Below are 17,343 nucleotides of genomic sequence, written 5' to 3'. Positions count from 1 at the left end.
ATGAGGCTGAGACAGGAGAATCGCTTGAACCCCAGGCGGTGGAGGTTGCAGTGAGCCAAGATTGCGCCACTGCACTCCAGCCTGGGCAACAGAGCAAAACTCCATCTCAAAAAAAAGCATCTTCCTCTCGCTGACAACAGTGTCACCCTGTGCTGTACCACCAGTGGCCAAGACACATTTCAGTGGCTGAGACTGAGACTGAAGAGCTAAGGAAAGTAGCAAAGGAAATTAAACCACAGCCTCACGGGGCAGCCCCCACAGGTGCCCCCACCCAGCCCCCCGGAATAACACTGAAGCCACCGGCCAAGGACCAGGAGTGCGGCTCCTAACTCATTGCTTTGAGGATGGATCACGCAGGTGTCTCAAGGTGGTTGGGACCTGGGCGGGGGCAGAAGGGGGCAGATGTGATCTGTGGACGGGAAAGGTGTCTTGGCTAAACGGCGATGAAATGAGGACTGATTTCTGGGCTTCATTCCGGCTTTCCGGGCTTAGGTCAGGCCTTTAAGATGATTTGTGCAAAACCTTTGAAGTTGGATATTTTCTCAGCTCGTTTGGGGCCTGTTGGAGTTTGCTGAAAGATAAGAGTTATTGGAGATATGAAAGATCCATCTGAAAGGAAGGGAAAAGAAAACAGACCCTGAGCCCCTTCCTGTTGGAAAGCAAAGAGAGCCTGTGTGTGTGTGCCTGCCGCCTGCCTTCCTTCTTTCCTCCCTTCCTCGCTTCCTCGCTTCCTCCCTCCCTTCCTCCCTTCCTCCCTTCTTTCCTCCCTTCCTCCCTCCCTTCCTCCCTTCCTCGCTTCCTCCCTTCTTCCCTCCCTCCCTCCTTCCCTTCCTCCCTCCTTCCCTCCTCCCTTCCTCCCTCCCTTCCTCCCTTCTTTCCTTCCTTCCTCCCTCCCTCCCTTCCTCCCTCCCTTCCTCCCTCCCTTCCTCCCTTCCTCCCTCCCTTCCTCCCTTCCTCCCTCCCTCCCTTCCTCCCTCCCTTCCTTCCTCCCTTCCTCCCTTCCTCCCTCCCTCCCTTCCTCCCCTCCTCCCTTCCTTCCTTCCTCCCTTCTTTCCTTCCTCCCTCTGCTTTCTTCTCCATTGGCTGGGCGGGTATCCTGAGTGATTTGCAAGCATTTGCTCTCAGGGGTCCATGTCATCTGATTTAGACTAGGAAGGGGGAGCAGGGGATGCTCTTTTGCCTAAATCTCCTGCCTGGTTCTAAATTTGGAGGGATTCGTCCCTAGAAGAAAGGCTTCTAAATCATTTCAGATAGAGCACAGGCTCTAGAAACCCTTTTTTTTTTTTTTTTTTTTTGAAACAAGGTCTCACTCTGTCTCCCTAGTTGGAGTGTAGTGGTGTGATCATGGCTCACTGCAGCCTCAGCCTCCTGGACTCAAGAGATCCTTCCACCTCAGCCTCCCAAGTACCTGGGACCACAGGTGTGCACCACCATGCCCAGCTAACGTTTGTATTTTTTTGTAGAGATGGGGTTTCACTATGTTGCCCAGGCTGATCTCAAACTCCTGGACTCCAATGATCCTCCTTCCTCAGCCTCCCAAAGTGCTGGAATTACAGGCATTTTGGGAGCCACTGCACCCGGCAGAAACCCTGATTTTTATAACACAGTATATTAGCATCCTAGGGCAGCTGTAACAAAGTACTTCAAATTCGATGGCTTAAAACAACCGAAATTTACTCCCAGTTCTGGAAGCCAGAATTCTGAAATCAAAGTGCCAAGAGGACCACGCTGTCTCTGAAGCTCTAGAAAAGAAGGCTTCCTTGCCCCTTCCAACTTCCAGTGGGACCTGGCCATCCCCAGCATTCCCTGCCCTACAGCTGCAATCTCCGCCTCAGTCTTCACATAGCCCTCTTCCCCCTGTGTCTCCCCTGCTCTTATAAGGACACCAGTGGCATTGGTGTAGGGCCCACCCTAATCCACAGTGACCTCATCTTAACTCATTACACCTACAGCCCTACTTCCAAATAAGGTCACGTTCTGAGGTTCTGAGTGGACAAGAACTTTGTGGGGTAAGAACACTCTCTAACTCAGTGCGTGGGTTGTAAAATCACCCTTGCTTCTTAGCCTGTGGGCCAGGGGCTCTAGCCCCAAGCTCCAGGCTGTCAGGAGGGAAGCTGCAACTGCTCATTGTAAACATCAGCATCTGCATTGATCGAATGTGCGTGGCAGCACCTGCTTTTTTGATGAAGTCAGTGTGATTTCCTGAGACTCCAAAACTCAAATGGGTAGCAAAAAATTTCAGGTTCCCTTTTCCATAACTGAATATGATTTCTGTCTCAAGCCTTCATCCCACCCCATAATGGAGTTCTTAAACTTGACAATTAAACAAAATTCAGTCAATTCAGGATAAACTTGATCCAATCAGACTTTCTGGTTCCCCTTTATTTATTATTTATTTTTCTGAGATGGAGTTTCACGCTTGTTGCCCAGGCTGGAGTGCAATGGCACGATCTCGGCTCACAGCAACCTCCGCCTCCCGGGTTCAAATGATTCTCCTGCCTCAGCCTCTTGAGTAGCTGGGGTTACAGGTGTCCACCACCATGTCCAGCTAATTTTTGTATTTTTTAGTAGAGAAGGGGTTTCACGATGTTGGTCAGGCTAGTCTCAAACTCCTGACTTCAGGTGATCCACCAGCCTCAGCCTCCCAAAGTGCTGGGATTACAGGCGTGAGGCACCGTGCTGGGCCTCTGGTTCCCCTTTCTGTGTGTGGGGATTTGTTCCTCCACCCAGGGAACTCAGGTAACAGCAGGCATCTGAGGGAAGTTTGGGAACATCCAGGCCTCCTGTGTGGTCCTCGTCTGGATACAGATGTCTACGGGGATGCACAGGAAGACCTGTGGTCCTTGAGCAGAATCACTGTATTCATCTGCCAAGAATGTTGTAACAAAGCTCCACAGACAGGGCGGCTTAAACAACAGGCATTTATTGTCTCACAGTTCTGGAGGCTGGAAGTCCAAGATCAAGGCACCCACAGGGTGGGTTTCTCCTGAGGCCCCCTCCCTGGCTTATAGATGCTGTCTTGTCCCTGTGCCATCCCAGGGTCATCCCCCTGCATGTGCCTGTGAACTCGTCTCCCCTTCCTGGGAGGACACCAGTCAGATTGGGTCAGGGCCCACCCGTACGAACTCATTTTAACTGAATCGCCTCTTTGTACACTCCATCTCCAAGTACAGCCACATTCTAAGGCACTGGGGGCCAGGACTTCAACATATAAATTTGGGAAGGGACACAGTTCAGCCCCTAACAATCATCTTTTCATGCCAAGGCAGTAACAGCTCAGATTCTCTCGAACATGCCAGTGTGCAGGGACTACAGAGCTTCTTTAGTTCTCCTCCTTGTGAGACCCTCTCCCACGGCCAGCCCAGGGGACTTTAATTTGTTAGGAATATCCTCTCAGCCCTGTCTGTTTGAAACAAGCTTCTTTGATTGAAATGGGCCTTATTAGATAAATATTTGTTTGTAGATTCCACTCTCGTCAGTCCTGTTTCTCTCTTCCCTGGCATCATATCCTACATGGCGACCAGTGTGCAGGAAATCTCACAGTCCCCCTGGGAGAGAGGATGGTCTCCCGGTCTGTGCCAGAGGCTAGTCCGACATCAGCCTCTGCTGCCCAGCAGGTGTCCACCCAGCACGGGTGGGCTCTTTGCGAATCCAGTTGATGTCCCCGCAGAAGATCCTGAGGTCCTGCTCTTGGGGGTTCTCACATGTGAGCAAGTCCACCATGGTGATTCCCCCCAAGAACTAGTGGGATTCCCAACCCATCCTGGCCAAAGTGGGCTCTTGGCATCCACTGGCTCCCAGCCAGGACTTGGCGCCCAGCCACTCTATACCTGCTTTGGGAACACATGAGGATCCTGGGTCCCCTCCACACCATGGAGGAGATGAAGGCTGTGAGGAATCCCAGCGTGTGCTCATCCATCCCACCTTCCTCCAGCCACATGTGTTCCTTCAGTACCCACCCACACTCCCATTCTGAAATGGGGCCTCCTCCAATGATTCCAAGCAGGGGGCAGAAAAAAAGCCCATTTTGCAGAGGCTCCCGCTCCACAATGTTAGCTGCGAGAGAGACTATGACAAGTGTGCGGCCGCTAGGCTTCCCTTCCTCGCCCTCCCTCCTCCTCCTCGTGCCCCAGGACTGGAAGAACTGAGCTTCCCTTGCTCCTTGAAGCTGACACTGGCATGCAATGTCCTGAGTTTTCTGGATTATAAGAACCTCAAAGATCAGACCTGTAGGCCCAGGTCTTTATATGGTAATCAGAGCTAAAGGAACCTTGAAGATTATCTCTTACCAATGCCTGGCTTACAAGAACCCTGTCTTGCTGAGAACATAAAAACCTATGTTACTAGAACCCACATTAAGAAAGCTTAATGTGTCTTGCCATTTCTCCTCCGTGCCCTGCCTCCCGGGGAAGGCAGAAGAGCAGCCCTCTCTACTCACAGACCCCAGCTCAGGACTCCTGTGGTGACACCCCCAACTGTGGGGTGGACCCAGAGACCAGGACAGGACGAAGGCCCCTCTCACAGCCCCTCACAGCTGCTCTCCAGGAGGCTGCCCTTTTATTTCCTTGAGTCCAGGAGGCTCGACCTCCTCCCGGGGGGTGGGGGGGGAGAAAAACAAACCGGTAAACAAAACACATGCTCAACAGTATCCTCTCAGGGTTGGTTCTGTCCTGCTCTTGGTCTTCAATGCCTGATTTAAAGGCCAAGAGTTTGAGATGCTTCTTTGCGATCTTGTCTGACTCGTCTCTCCCCACAAAGACACAGTGGCTCAGAGCTCCCAGGCAGAGAGGGGGACTCAGAGAGCTTCCTCCTACACAGAACATCATTCTCTCACAGCTCCAGAGGCTGGAAATCCAAAATCAAGGTGCCTGCAGGGCCACGACCCTCTGAAGGCTCTAGGGGAGGCCCCTTCCTTTCTGGTCCCAGGCCCTGGTAGCTCCAGGTCTCCTTGGCCTTCCCTGGCTTGTAGTCGCATCATCCCCATCTCTGCCTCTGTCGTCACATGGCTGTCTTCCTTCTTCCATGCCTATCCTTTTTTGTAAGGACAGCAGCCATTGGAAGCCAATATAACTTCATCTTTACCTTTTTTTTGTTTTGTTTTGTTTGAGACAGGGTCTTGCTCTGTCACCTAGGCTGGAGTGCAGTGGCACAATCACTGCTCACTGCAACCTCCACCTCCCAGGCTCAAGAGATCCTCCCACCTCAGCCTCCCAAGTAGCTGGGATTACAGGTGCTCGCCACCATGCCCTGCAGCTAATTTTTGCATTTTTTTTAGAGACAGAGTTTCGCCATGTTGCCCAGGCTGGTCTCGAACTACCAACCTCAAGCAATCCTCCCACCTCAAGCTCCCAAAGTGCTGGGATTACAGGCGTGAGCCACCGCAGTCAGCCACATACTAAATTAATCACACCCATAAAGACTCTATTTCCAAAGAAGGTCATAGTCCGAGGTTCTGGGTGGACGTGAGTTTTGCAGGGACACTATTCAACCCACGTCAAGGACTCCTCACTTAATGCATCATGATACTGTTCTTACTCCAGTGGTGAGACCCCAGCCCAGAGCGGGTGCTTGGGAAGAGAGGCGGCCTGTCCACATGCACCTGTCCTCCCAACATGCACCATATTTACTGGGAAAGCTGTACAGCCTCACACATGACCTTCAGTAGTCCCCGGCCTCCTACAGTCGCCAGTCCCGAGGCATGTACTCCAGGCTCCCCACTTTCCTGACACAGCCCCACCCTTCTCCAGATCTTTTATGACCATTTGCTTATTTGCTTATACCCCTCCTTGTTCCAAAAAGGATTTCAGGCAGATGGTTTTTATTACCAGGCTAAATGAACACAGCGAGATCCTGTAGCAAATACAGTCTTCTCAGCAAACATAAATTTCCATGAAGCCAACATGAAAAGACCCAAAAAGTACGCGGAAATTAAAATGATCGTGTTAAGCTTGACATCAGGTCCCTTTCTTATTTTCGTTGACTCGCTGACACACACTACATTCCTCGCCGTTTTGCTTTTGAAAGCTTTGTGTGTTGCTTCTTGTTTTCTGGTAACCCCTTTACAGAAGAGGCCCCCAGCTGGGAAGGGAGGTTCTTGAGGTTATTAAGAGCTGAATACAGTGAGTCAGTGCCTTGTTTTAGGGCACAAACCTTAGGAAAGAGACTGTGAGTGAAGTTCTTCAGGGTATCTGGGGATCCTAGTTCCTGCACCAGAGCTGAGCCCTTTAATCACATTGACCCTAATTAGTTTGCTGGGGTGAGGGTTGAACCGTTGACTCATGTTTTATACTAAAAACAGGGGAGGAGATGCAGCCCCCCAAGTTAACATGATGCAAATGAAGGCCTTTCTTTGGCCTTTGGAAAGGTTTGGCTTTGCTGCTGCCAAAAGTCATTTTGAGAAAACAATGTGTGTGTGTCCGGGGTGTGTGTGTGTGTGTGTGTGTCTGTGCACTTGCATGTGTGTGCCCACACGTGTTGGCACATGTGCACGTTGATGCATATCTGAATATGTTCATGTGTTTGGGAGGAGCAGAAAGCAGAAGCGGTGAGGAGGGTGCAAGCAAACCTGGTTCCACGTGTATCAAACTGAACAGTCAGAGAAAGGCCCAGGTGGGAGGGTCTCTTAAGGCCAAGAGTTCGAGACCAGCCTCCGCAACATAGAGAGACCCCCATCTCTACAAAAAATTATAAGTAAAAAAATTTTTTGGCCAGGCATGGTGGCTTACACCTGTAATCCCAGCACTTTGGGAGGCCGAGGCAGGTGGATCCCTTGAGGTCAGGAGTTTGAAAGCAGCCTGGCCAACATGGTTAAACCCCATCTCTACTAGAAATACAAAAATTAGCCTGGAATGGTGGTGCACACCTGTCATCTCAGCTACTTGGGAGGCTGAGGCAGGAGAATCACTTGAACCCAGGAGGTGGAGGTTGCAGTGAGCCAAGATCACGCCACTGCAGTCCAGCCTGGGTGACAGAGTGAGACTCTGTCACCAAAAAAAAAAAAAAAATTAAAAAAAAATTGAACTAGCAGACATGGTGGTTTGCACCTGTAGTCCCAGCTCTTTGGGACGCTGAGGCAGGAGGATCTCTTAAGCCCAGGAGCTCAAGGCTGCGGTGACCCACGATCAAGCCATTGCACTCCAGCTTGGGCAACAGGGCAAGATCCTGCCTCTAAAAATTAAATTAACGAAGTTAAATAGAATAAAATAAAACAGAGCATTCTTCTCCCTTTGGGAGGGGATCTGATGATATCTGAGTGTCTCTGGAGCCTCTGACTTCCTCATCTCTAGACTGCCTGGTCCGTGGCAATCTAGAGAGATGCTTCCAGCGAGGCCGCAGCAAAGTCATCCTGATCCCTCAGCCGTAAGAGATACAGCTGGGCCTGGGAGTGGAGAAGACCTTGCAGAAAATTGTGTTTGAGATTCACACCTGTTCATTCAACGGCTCCTGGTTGAGGGCTCAGTGCTCATCACAGCTGCTTCCTCTCATGGCTTGAGGGAGGGTTGGTGGCTCTGGCTGGCTACTGGGGGAGGAAAGAACTTGGGGCTTGGATGGGAGGCCCAGGTGAGGCCCGGACCTTCCTATGGCCAGCCGTGAGGACTGGACGTGATGCCTGGCAGTGATAATAGCTCCCTCGCGGTCATTGGCAAGACTAAATAACAGTCTATGCAGACGTGCTTAGGAAATTATAAGGTCTGAGGCAGGCCAGAGGGTCAGGTTAAGAGGGCAGCAACTAGGTGGCATCCAGGACAGGTTTGGCCTTTGTCCAGAGTGGCAGTGGATGACTCTGCCGTCATCCCCGGCCCCCCACCAGGCCCTGCCGTCAGCTACTCAGCTGCCTCATCCCGTGAGAGCTGAGCCCCTGCCCAAGCTGGTGAGGCCTTCCCACAGCACACCCTGGAGAAGAGGACACTGCAGGAAGCTGCATGTGTTGTGGCCCAAAATCCTGACTGTTGCTCATCCTCCTGGGGTGGGCATGGATCAAGATTTGCCACTGGTGTCTCAGCATCAGCTGGAACTGAGAAGGGAGGGAGGTACTGTGTTGATTAATATCTGAGAACATTTATTCCAATAAAACTCCTTACTCCTAAACAAGTGGACAGCTGCAAGACCACATTTGATGGGACAGTCCAATTCAGAATGGCTAATATCAGTTTTGGATGTTCTCTCTCTCTCTCTCTCTTTCTCTCTCTCTCTCCCGCCCCCCCCCCCATTCTCTTTCTCTCTCTCTCTCTCCATATATTTTTTTTTTTTATTTATTTTTTATTTTTTTCTTTGAGACAGACTCTCACTCACTCTGTTGCCCAGGCTGGAGTGCAGTGGCTTGATCTCGACTTACTGCAACTTCCACCTCTCAGGTTCAAGTGATTCTCCTGCCTCAGCCTCCTGAGTAGCTGGGATCGCAGATGCATGCCACCACACCCAGCTAATTTTTGTATTCACCGTGTTGGCCAGGCTAGTCTTGAACTCCTGACCTCAGGTGATCTGCCCACCTCAGCCTCCCAAAGTGCTGGGATTAGAGGCGTGAGCCACTGTGCGTGGCCTCTTTCTGTATTTTTTATTGTAGTAAAACACACATAACGTAAAATGTGCTATTTCAGCCATTTGAAGTACATAGTTCTGTGACATTAAGTACACGCATATCATGCAGCCACCCACCACCATCCCTCTCCAGAGCTTTCTCCTCCTCCCAGACTGAAAGTCTGTACCCATTAAACTGTAACTCCCCATCCCCTGCCCTCAGCCCCTGGCACCCGCAATTCTACCTTCTGTCTCTATGAATTTGACTATACTAGGTATCTCATAAAAGTGGAATCACAGGCCGGGCGCGGTGGCTCACACCTGTAATCCCAGCACTTTGGGAGGCCGAGGAGGGTGGATCACGAGATCAAGGGATTGAGACCATCCTGGCCAACATGGTGAAACCCCGTCTCTACTAAAAATACAAAAATTAGCTGGGCATGGCGGCACGTGCCTGTAATCCCAGCTACTTGGGAGGCTGAGGCAGGAGAATCGCTTGAACCCAGGAGGCAGAGGTTGCAGTGAACTGAGATCCCACCACTGCACTCCAGCCTGGCAACAGAGTGAGACTCTGTCTCAAAAAGAAAGAGAGAGGGAAGGAAGGAAGGAAGGAAGGAAGGAAGGAAGGAAGGAAGGAAGGAAGGAAGGAAGGAAGGAAGGAAGGAAGGAAGTGGAATCACAGTATTTGACTTTTTGCAATGGGCATATTTCACTTAACATAACATCCTCAAGGTTCAGCCGTGTTGGAGCATGTGTCAGAACTTCCTTTTTCCGGCTGGATGTTGCATTGTGTGGTTACAGCATATTTTGTTTATCCATTCGTCTCTCAGTGCACGCCTGGCATGCTGCCACCTTTTGACTACTGCAAATAATGCTGCTATGAAGGTGAGTGTGCACACACCTGTTTGAGTCTCTACTTCATGCTTTTGATCTCTTTATATTTTAAGAGACAGTTTTTTGGATGTCACTTCTCATCAGTTCATTCCTGGGAAGCTCAGCTGGGAAGTTACTGGTATCTGTCTCATCCAAAAGGTTAAATCTTCCAGTGTCCTGAGTACACACCAGCAATTAGCAAACGCAGGACCACATTGAAACGCCTGTTGCTGAGATTGTTGTCAGCTAAATGATGGGTGCCGGGTAGATAACAGTGAGGTTGCATTTCACAAATGTGTCATCTGACTTTCAGAAACTTCCCATTTCATACCAACTACGATCTGACAGCACCAAAGAAGCTGCAACATGAACTAAGGTGTACCTAGCTTCAGAGAAGAAAAGTGTAAAAGGAACCTCTTTAATTCATTTCCTCACTGATCCTTGCTATTAAATACATTGCCATCAATTAACTTTTCTATTCTCTATTTGGAAATTTCCTTACTAAAGAAAATTCTATCTGATTCTTTCTAAGTAGACTATGAGGCACTATTAACCCAAGTTATACATGAAGGATTATTTCAAGAAATGGGAGGGAGGAGGGTGGCAGGATGGTGTTGGAAAGCGCTATGGTGTGTGTGGACAACAGTGAGTATGTGCGGAATGGGGACTTCTTCCCCACCCAGCTGCAGGCCCAGCAAGGCGCTGTCAACATAGTATGTCATTCAAAACCCACAACAGGCCGGGCGCGGTGATTCACGCCTGTAATTCCAGCACTTTGAGAGGCCGAGGTGGGCAGACCATGAGGTCAGGAGTTCAAGACCAGCCTGACCAACATGGTAAAACCCCGTCCCTACTAAAAATACAAAAATTAGCCGGGTGTGGTGGCAGGCACCTGTAGTCCCAGCTACTTGGGAGGCTGAGGCAGGAGAATCCCTTGAACCCGAGAGGCAGAGGTTGCAGTGAGCTGAGATTGCGCCATTGCACACCAGCCAAGGTGACAGAGCAAGACTCAGTCTCAAAAAAAAAAAAAAATTAAACAAAATCCACAGCAACCCTGAGAACAACACGGCCCTCATCACACTGGCTAATGACTATGAAGTGCTGACCACACTCACTCCAGACACCGGCCGCATCCTGTCCAAGCTACACACCGTCCAACCCAAGGGCAAGATCACCTTCTGCACTGGCATCCACATGGCCCATCTGGCTCTGAAGCGGCGACGGGGCAAGAATCACAAGACGCATATCATTGCCTTCGTGGGAAGCCCAAAGGCAATGAGAAGGATCTGGTGAAACTGGCTAAATTCCTCAAGAAGGAGAAAGTAAATGTTGACATGATAAATTTGGGGGAAGAGGAGGTGAACACAGAAAAGCTGACAGCCTTTGTAAACACGTTGAATGGCAAAGATGGAAGCGGTTCTCATCTGGTGGCAGTGCCTCCTGGGCCCAGCTTGGCTGATGCTCTCATCAGTTCTCCAATTTTGGCTGGGGAAGGGGGTGCCATGCTGGGTCTCGGTGCCAGTGACTTTGAATTTGGAGTAGATCCCAGTGCTGATCCTGAGCTGGCCTCGGCCCTCGGGTTTCTATGGAGGAGCAGCAGCAGCGGCAGGAGGAGGAGCCCAGACGAGCAGCTGCAGCCTCTGCTGCTGAGGCCAGGATTGCTACAACTGGGACTGAAGGCTCAGACGAGGCCCTGCTGAAGATGACCATTAGCCAACAAGAGTTTGGCCATACCGGACTTCCTGACCTAAGCAGTGTGACTGAGGAAGAGGGGATTGCTTATGTCATGCAGATGTCCCTGCAGGAGCAGAGTTTGGCCAGGCGGAATCAGCAGACATTGATGCCAGCTCAGCCATGGACACTTGCCAGCCAGCCAAGGAGGAGGATGATTACGACGTGATGCAGGATCCCGAGTTCCTTCAGAGTGTCCTGGAGAACCTCCCAGGTGTGGATCCCAACAATGAAGACATTTGAAACGCTGTGGGCTCCCTGGCCTGCCAGGCCACCAAGGATGGCAAGAAGGACAAGAAGGAGGAAGACAAGAAGTGAGACTGGAGGGAAAGGGTAGCTGAGCCTGCTCAGGGGACTGCATGGGATGCAGAGAATATAGGGTTAGATGTGTGTTATCTGTAACCATTACAGCCTAAATAAAGCTTGGCAACATAAAAAAAAAAAAAAAAGGAAATGGAACCTCTCATTTCCCATCAGGTTTATATCTGATCTTTCATTCATATCTGATGGGAAATGAGAGGCTCTCCAAGGTAGGTGGTGCAATTTTTGGACAGTGACTTGGTTTGCCTTTATTGTCACTTCATTGTCACTTGTCTGAGGATGACAGGGTGTCCCGAGACAGAAAACAGGACAGAGCAGAGGATTGGGAAGGCACCTTGCTTTCGCTCTGTATTTGGAAATGAACTTGACTGCTGCGATCACTAGTGCAACATCTTGCTGTATTGATTAACCTGTACTCAGGTATCGCTGGTGACAGAAGTGATCCATTTGATCCTAACGAAAATCAGAGCCTTGGCCAGGCACAGTGGCTCACACCTGTAATATCAACACTTTGGGATGCTGAGGCGGGTGGATCACTTGAGATCAGGAGTTCAAGACCTGCCTGGCCAACATGGTGAAACCCTGTCTCTACTAAAAATACAAAAATTAGCCAGACATGGTGGTGCATGCCTGTAATCCCAGCTACTTGGGAGGCTGAGGCAAGAGAATCGCTTGAACCTGGGAGGCAAAGAGTGCAGTGAGCCAAAAATCACACCACTGCACTCCAGACTAGGTGACAGACTAAGACGCCATCAAAAAAAAAAGAAAAACAAAATCACAGTCTCACTCCAAGTCATAGAAATAGTGGCAACTGTAAGGAACACATATGGCTGTCAGTGGGTGAAGTCTGTCCCCCAAAATGCATATTGAAGCCCTACCTTCTGGTGCCTGTGAATGTGACCTTATTTGGAAACAGAGACTTTGTGGATGTCATCAAGTTAATATGAGGCCATTAGAATTGGCCTTAATCAGCCCAGTGCAGTGGCTCATGCCTGTAATCCCAGCACTTTCGGAGGCTGAGGCAGGCGGATCACCTGAGATCAGGAGTTTGAGACCAGCCTGACCAACATGGAGAAACCCCGCCTCCACTAAAAATACAAAATTAGCCGGGCATGGTGGTGCATGCCTGTAATCCCAGCACTGGGGAGGCCGAGGCAGGAGAATCACTTGAACCCGGCAGGCGGAGGTTGCGGTGAGCCAAGATCACGCCATTGCACTCCAGCCTGGGCAAGAAAGAATGAAACTCTGTCTCAAAAAAAAAAAAATGCTTCTTAGAATTGGCCCTCATCTAATCTGACAGGTGTTCTTATAAGAAGAGAACGACATGTGAGGAGAGACATGCAGGAAGACCACCATGTCATGAAAAAGGCAGAGATTGGAGTGGTCATGCTGGAAACCAAGGAATGCCAAGGATTGCCGGCCACCACCAGAAGCTGGAGGAGGCCAGGAAGGCATCTACCCAGTCTCAGAGGAGCACAGCCCTGCTAGCGTCTTGGTTTTGGACTCTTGGCCTTCAGAACTGCAAGGCAACAGACAAATGTCTGTTGTCTCAAGCCTCCCAGCATGTGGCACTGTGTTACAGCAGCACCAAAACACCAATGCTCTGGCCAAGTTTCGGGGCTGTTCTCTTGGTGGAAAAGTAACCATCTCTTAAGTCTGAATTTGCAATTCACTGTTCACATCAGAAAGTACAATCTTAAACCCAAGAACATGGGGCTTTTGAATCCAGAATCTAATGGACATGCATGCGTAAATAGAATCCGAGCCTCATGCTCTTCCTACCTCACTCGTCTTTGGGGCAGTTTTGTGGGATTTTCCTAAGGAAAGGGTCTATTTTTTGAAAACGGCCCCAAGGCCTACAGTTCTAAATCCAGACCGTGTCTGAGCATGGACAGTCTAGGTTCCTGTATCCCTGCCCCCCAGTGGGGCCGTAAGTCCTGCGTCCTCCTCAGTGAAGGGCGGAGACTGCCCATCCCTGCAGTGGGTCCGTATCTGGCCCTGTCCCCCTTGGCTCCTTACAGGGCAAGAGAGGCTCAGAAGGTGCTTCTTTCTTTCTTTATTGCAATTGGCCTAGTTCCTGGCTTCTTTTCCTGCCTATATCACCAGCAGGGAGGGAAGGAGACTCCTCCAACAAGAAGGTCCCCACCCCAAATAGTGCCATTGTCAATGCCAGGAATCCAAAAGGTCTCAACCCACAAACCACAACACCCCTCTCCAGGAAGGGGTGACAAAAGCTCTCCTTCGGCAATACCTACGATGGATAAGGCACCACGCCGGGCACTTTGCATCCATCAACTCACACAGCTACAATATTACCAAACCTGGGCTCATCGTTCTTTTAACCAAAGATGGAGGATCCTTTTCCGAGGCTGACCTGCACTGCTAGTTGCCATGGAGAAAGAAGAAACCCTGGTTCCTTCACTGCGTGGTTCCTATGAGGCCTCAGCAGCTGCCTTGTGCTTCTCTCTCTGGACCTCACGTGGCCTCTAGGCCTCACTGGACACAGACCCTGTGACTCCAGACAAAGGGTCAGGAACTTTCTGAGGCCCATTCCAGCAATTCCTGCTCAGAGAGACCCATGGTTTGAAACCACATGATGCATTTGTGCAGCCCTCCAGTTGTAACATTTGCCCAAGGGCTGTGAGCTGCGAAGCTAGCACTGGACCGGGCTCGCTCCTCAGGGCCTCTGAACCCAGCGGCGCAGAGAGAGATGCAGACCCCGAGTCAGAAACAACACCACCTGGCCGTGCAAGGAGCTGATGCTGAGATGCAAGGGCTGCAGTGAGGCCTTGGGGAGAACTTGCAGCTGCCAACTCATTCTGGAGATGGATACAGGGTAGTAACATGAGACAGCATAGTGGTAGGAGCCCACAAGGTGAGGCCAGTGTGCTCGGTTCAAACCCTGCCTCCACCACTTACAGGTGTATGACCTTGGGCGGGTGATTTCACTTCTCACAGTCTATTTTCCCATCCATAAAATGAGGTTAATAGGAGTACCTAAAGCAAAGGTTGTTTTAGGATTAAATTAGTAAATAGGTGTAATATGCTTAAAACCACAGCTAGCACAAAATGAATGCTGCCTTTGTGTTCAGGACCATTGTGATTGTTGTTACTATTGACACAAGCAGTCTCCTTAGGTCAGACCTCTGCAAAGATATCACAGGCCTAGCACCAAGGTTTTCATGGAAGCGTAGTGACTTTCACAGGATATGCTGTTGATGAATAGAGCAAGGTCAAGTTTTACCACAACCTTTACTCCAGCAAGTTAGCTAAGGATCCACTAACTTCAGACTCAAGTTGTCAGCATGTGTGTCACTCAAATCAAAGGGGACCCAAAACGGTAACCCAAACCCCAGGCATCTCTGCATACATAATTTTCCCTTCATTAATTTGTTTAGTCAACAAACTTTTGCCAGCTTCCTAATGTGTCAGACCCTAGTCTGGCTCCGTGAGAAATCAAAAAATGAATCAAGCTTCAAAGACCAGTTGAGATCAGAATAAAGGTGATCTATCTATCCATCCATCTACCCATCTATCCATCCATCCATCCATCCATCAATCCATCCATCCATCCATCCATCCGTCAGTCTATCCATCCATCCGTCCATCCATCCATCCGTCAGTCTATCCATCCATCCGTCAGTCTATCCATCCATCCATCCATCCATCCATCCATCCATCCATCCGTCAGTCTATCCATCTATCCATCCATCCATCCATCCATCCATCCACTGAAACATTGACTAACTTCCATCATACCCAGCCCATCAGGATAGTTGCTGCCCTAACTCAATGGGATGATTTTAGGAGTGTTAGGAAAATGCTCAAGACCTTCCTCTTCCAAATCCTCACTTACCCCCGATTGGCATTCGAAGTTTTACTATTAAATCTTTATTCCTTAGACTTAAAAGTACCTCCTGGGAGGGACAAAATGTTGAGCCATTATGAGTCATTTACTCCTTAGAGTTTAAAACCAGACCCAAGGGCAGACGTTGATGGAAGTTGGAGGAGCCAAGAGAAGAGTTCCCTGCCCACTCAGGGAGAGGATTGGGAGAGAAGGGCTGGAGACTCGGGACCAGCCTCTCTACCCCCTCATTTTCCCTCGCTCTGTGTGTGCCTGTGGCCCTGACTCTGAGAGGCAGGAGGGAAAGGTGTAGTGCTAGCCAGGCTCCCTGCTACTCATACGTGCTGGAGTCCAATAACTATCTGATGAACGAAGAACAAATCAATACCTTTCTATTTAGATTTCATCACATCATGTTTCTGTGACTTTGCCCTCTGGTCCAGGAAACACTGTTTTATCCAAGAGGAGCCTTGGGCCAGGGTCACAGGTCAGGGAATTTTCATGCTTCAGCCCAGAACAGGAATGACTTGTTTCAAAGAAAATCAAGACTAATAAAGATTTCACGAAATATCTACAAAACAGAACGTTATGTCCATTTCATTCACTGTCACAGTGTAATATCCCTAAAAACTATCATAATATTTTAAAGCAATTTGGAGTTTACATTTTCTGTCTGCGGGGTTTCCTAATAATACACAACGAATGCCAAGAAATCAAAGCCAGTTGTAAACTAAATGTAATGAACTTGTAGCCAAATCATCTCAAAGACAAAGTTATAAAAAATAATTTCTAAAAAGTGCCCAGCATAAAATTATAGATAATATGGGCACATTTTACTATTATGCTAGCACCCCTATATATTCCAATATTCTTAAAATGGTGTTCAGCAAAGGCGATGATTCTATCTCCAAGTTAGTTCATTCCTTTAACAGTTTCATTTCAGCCTGTGTAACTTCTTTAGGTGGGGTGGAGGATCTAACGAAAAGGTCTATTTCGTTGTCAGGTAAAATTCTGCGTGGTTTTACGTAACTTGCCTGGCATAGATGGTGAAATAGTATATCTGGTGGGAAACCTCTAAGGATAGAGGATCTGGGCCTATAAATGACCTGAACCAAAGTTGTTTTTGTTTGTGACTGTTCACTTCCAAAAACAGACCAAAAAAGCTATGCAGATGTGGGTTATGTCAATCCTCCATCAATAACATTTAACAGATGCTTCCGAATGCCTGCTCCAAGCTCCTGACACTACTGGATGTGCTGTCTTTCTGTCCTTCACTGTCCCATTGCCAGGGACACGGGGGCCAGGATTTTGGTCCATGCCCAGGGCGTTTGTCCACACCAGATTCCTTCACTGCATCTTTTTTTTTAAACACCAACCAGAGCCCGGCGGATTGATGCACACTGTGGAAGACACGCAGAAGCCCAAGGAAGTCCCTGGCCCTGGAGCATGTGCAGTGGGCTCAGTGAGGAAGGGGTGGAAATTCTTGTCATGTTAAATCCGTGGCTCTCAGCACACTTCTGAATTGCAGAATCGCCCACAATGATTTTCAAAATTGAAAAGGAACTGGGATTTGTGCCTTGAGAGGGTCCCCAAACCTTGGAGCCACTCAGGGTGCTGGCTTTCGGCTACACATTCCCACCAAGAGATTTCATTCTTGCAATTTTCAAGGCCAAACATCTCTTAATCACCGAATCATTCCTCAAAGGGCTGGAGGCGTTCCCAGCCCTGACCAGTTCCCTCAGCCACCCTCAGGTGCTGCCTTCACTTCCAGCAGAACTCTCCCTAGCCCTCCTAGACGTCGGTGACAAGCAAGTGTCTTGACCTTCCAAGAAAGTCACCTTCTTCTGTCAGCACTGGTTTCACAGTATGCCATGTCTCTTATCTCCAACTCGTAGCAAATTGTCCCTCTGTCCACACTTGCTCCTTGACCCATCCAGCTCCACATTCCACCAACAGACCATCCGAATCACCCACAGCTGCAGCTGTAGAAAAAAGCAAACAAAAGCAGTTGCTCATTGATCAGAATCGACCCGCATGTATCTAGGGCCCATAGCAGC

At 49.4% G+C, this 17,343-nt stretch overlaps 1 long non-coding RNA gene and 1 pseudogene across 1 annotated transcript in view; one reads left to right on the top strand and one right to left on the bottom strand.

The window, feature by feature from the left end:
* Positions 1-10,016: 10,016 nt before the first annotated feature.
* LOC100981347 (26S proteasome non-ATPase regulatory subunit 4-like) lies at positions 10,017-11,529 on the top strand (annotated as a pseudogene).
* Positions 11,530-15,317: 3,788 nt separating this feature from the next.
* Positions 15,318-17,343, bottom strand: part of LOC130541122 (uncharacterized) — a 52,686-nt gene continuing 50,660 nt past the window's right edge. Inside the window, exon 3 of the long non-coding RNA XR_008955166.2 lies at positions 15,318-17,268. This is a non-coding gene — a long non-coding RNA (uncharacterized LOC130541122). The remainder of the gene's footprint in view (positions 17,269-17,343) is intronic.

Source organism: Pan paniscus, chromosome 22 (assembly GCF_029289425.2).
Source record: "Pan paniscus chromosome 22, NHGRI_mPanPan1-v2.0_pri, whole genome shotgun sequence".
Taxonomy (NCBI): Eukaryota; Metazoa; Chordata; class Mammalia; order Primates; family Hominidae; genus Pan; species Pan paniscus.
Note: the sequence above shows the minus strand (reverse complement) of the source record. Positions and strands in the feature narration are given on the sequence as shown.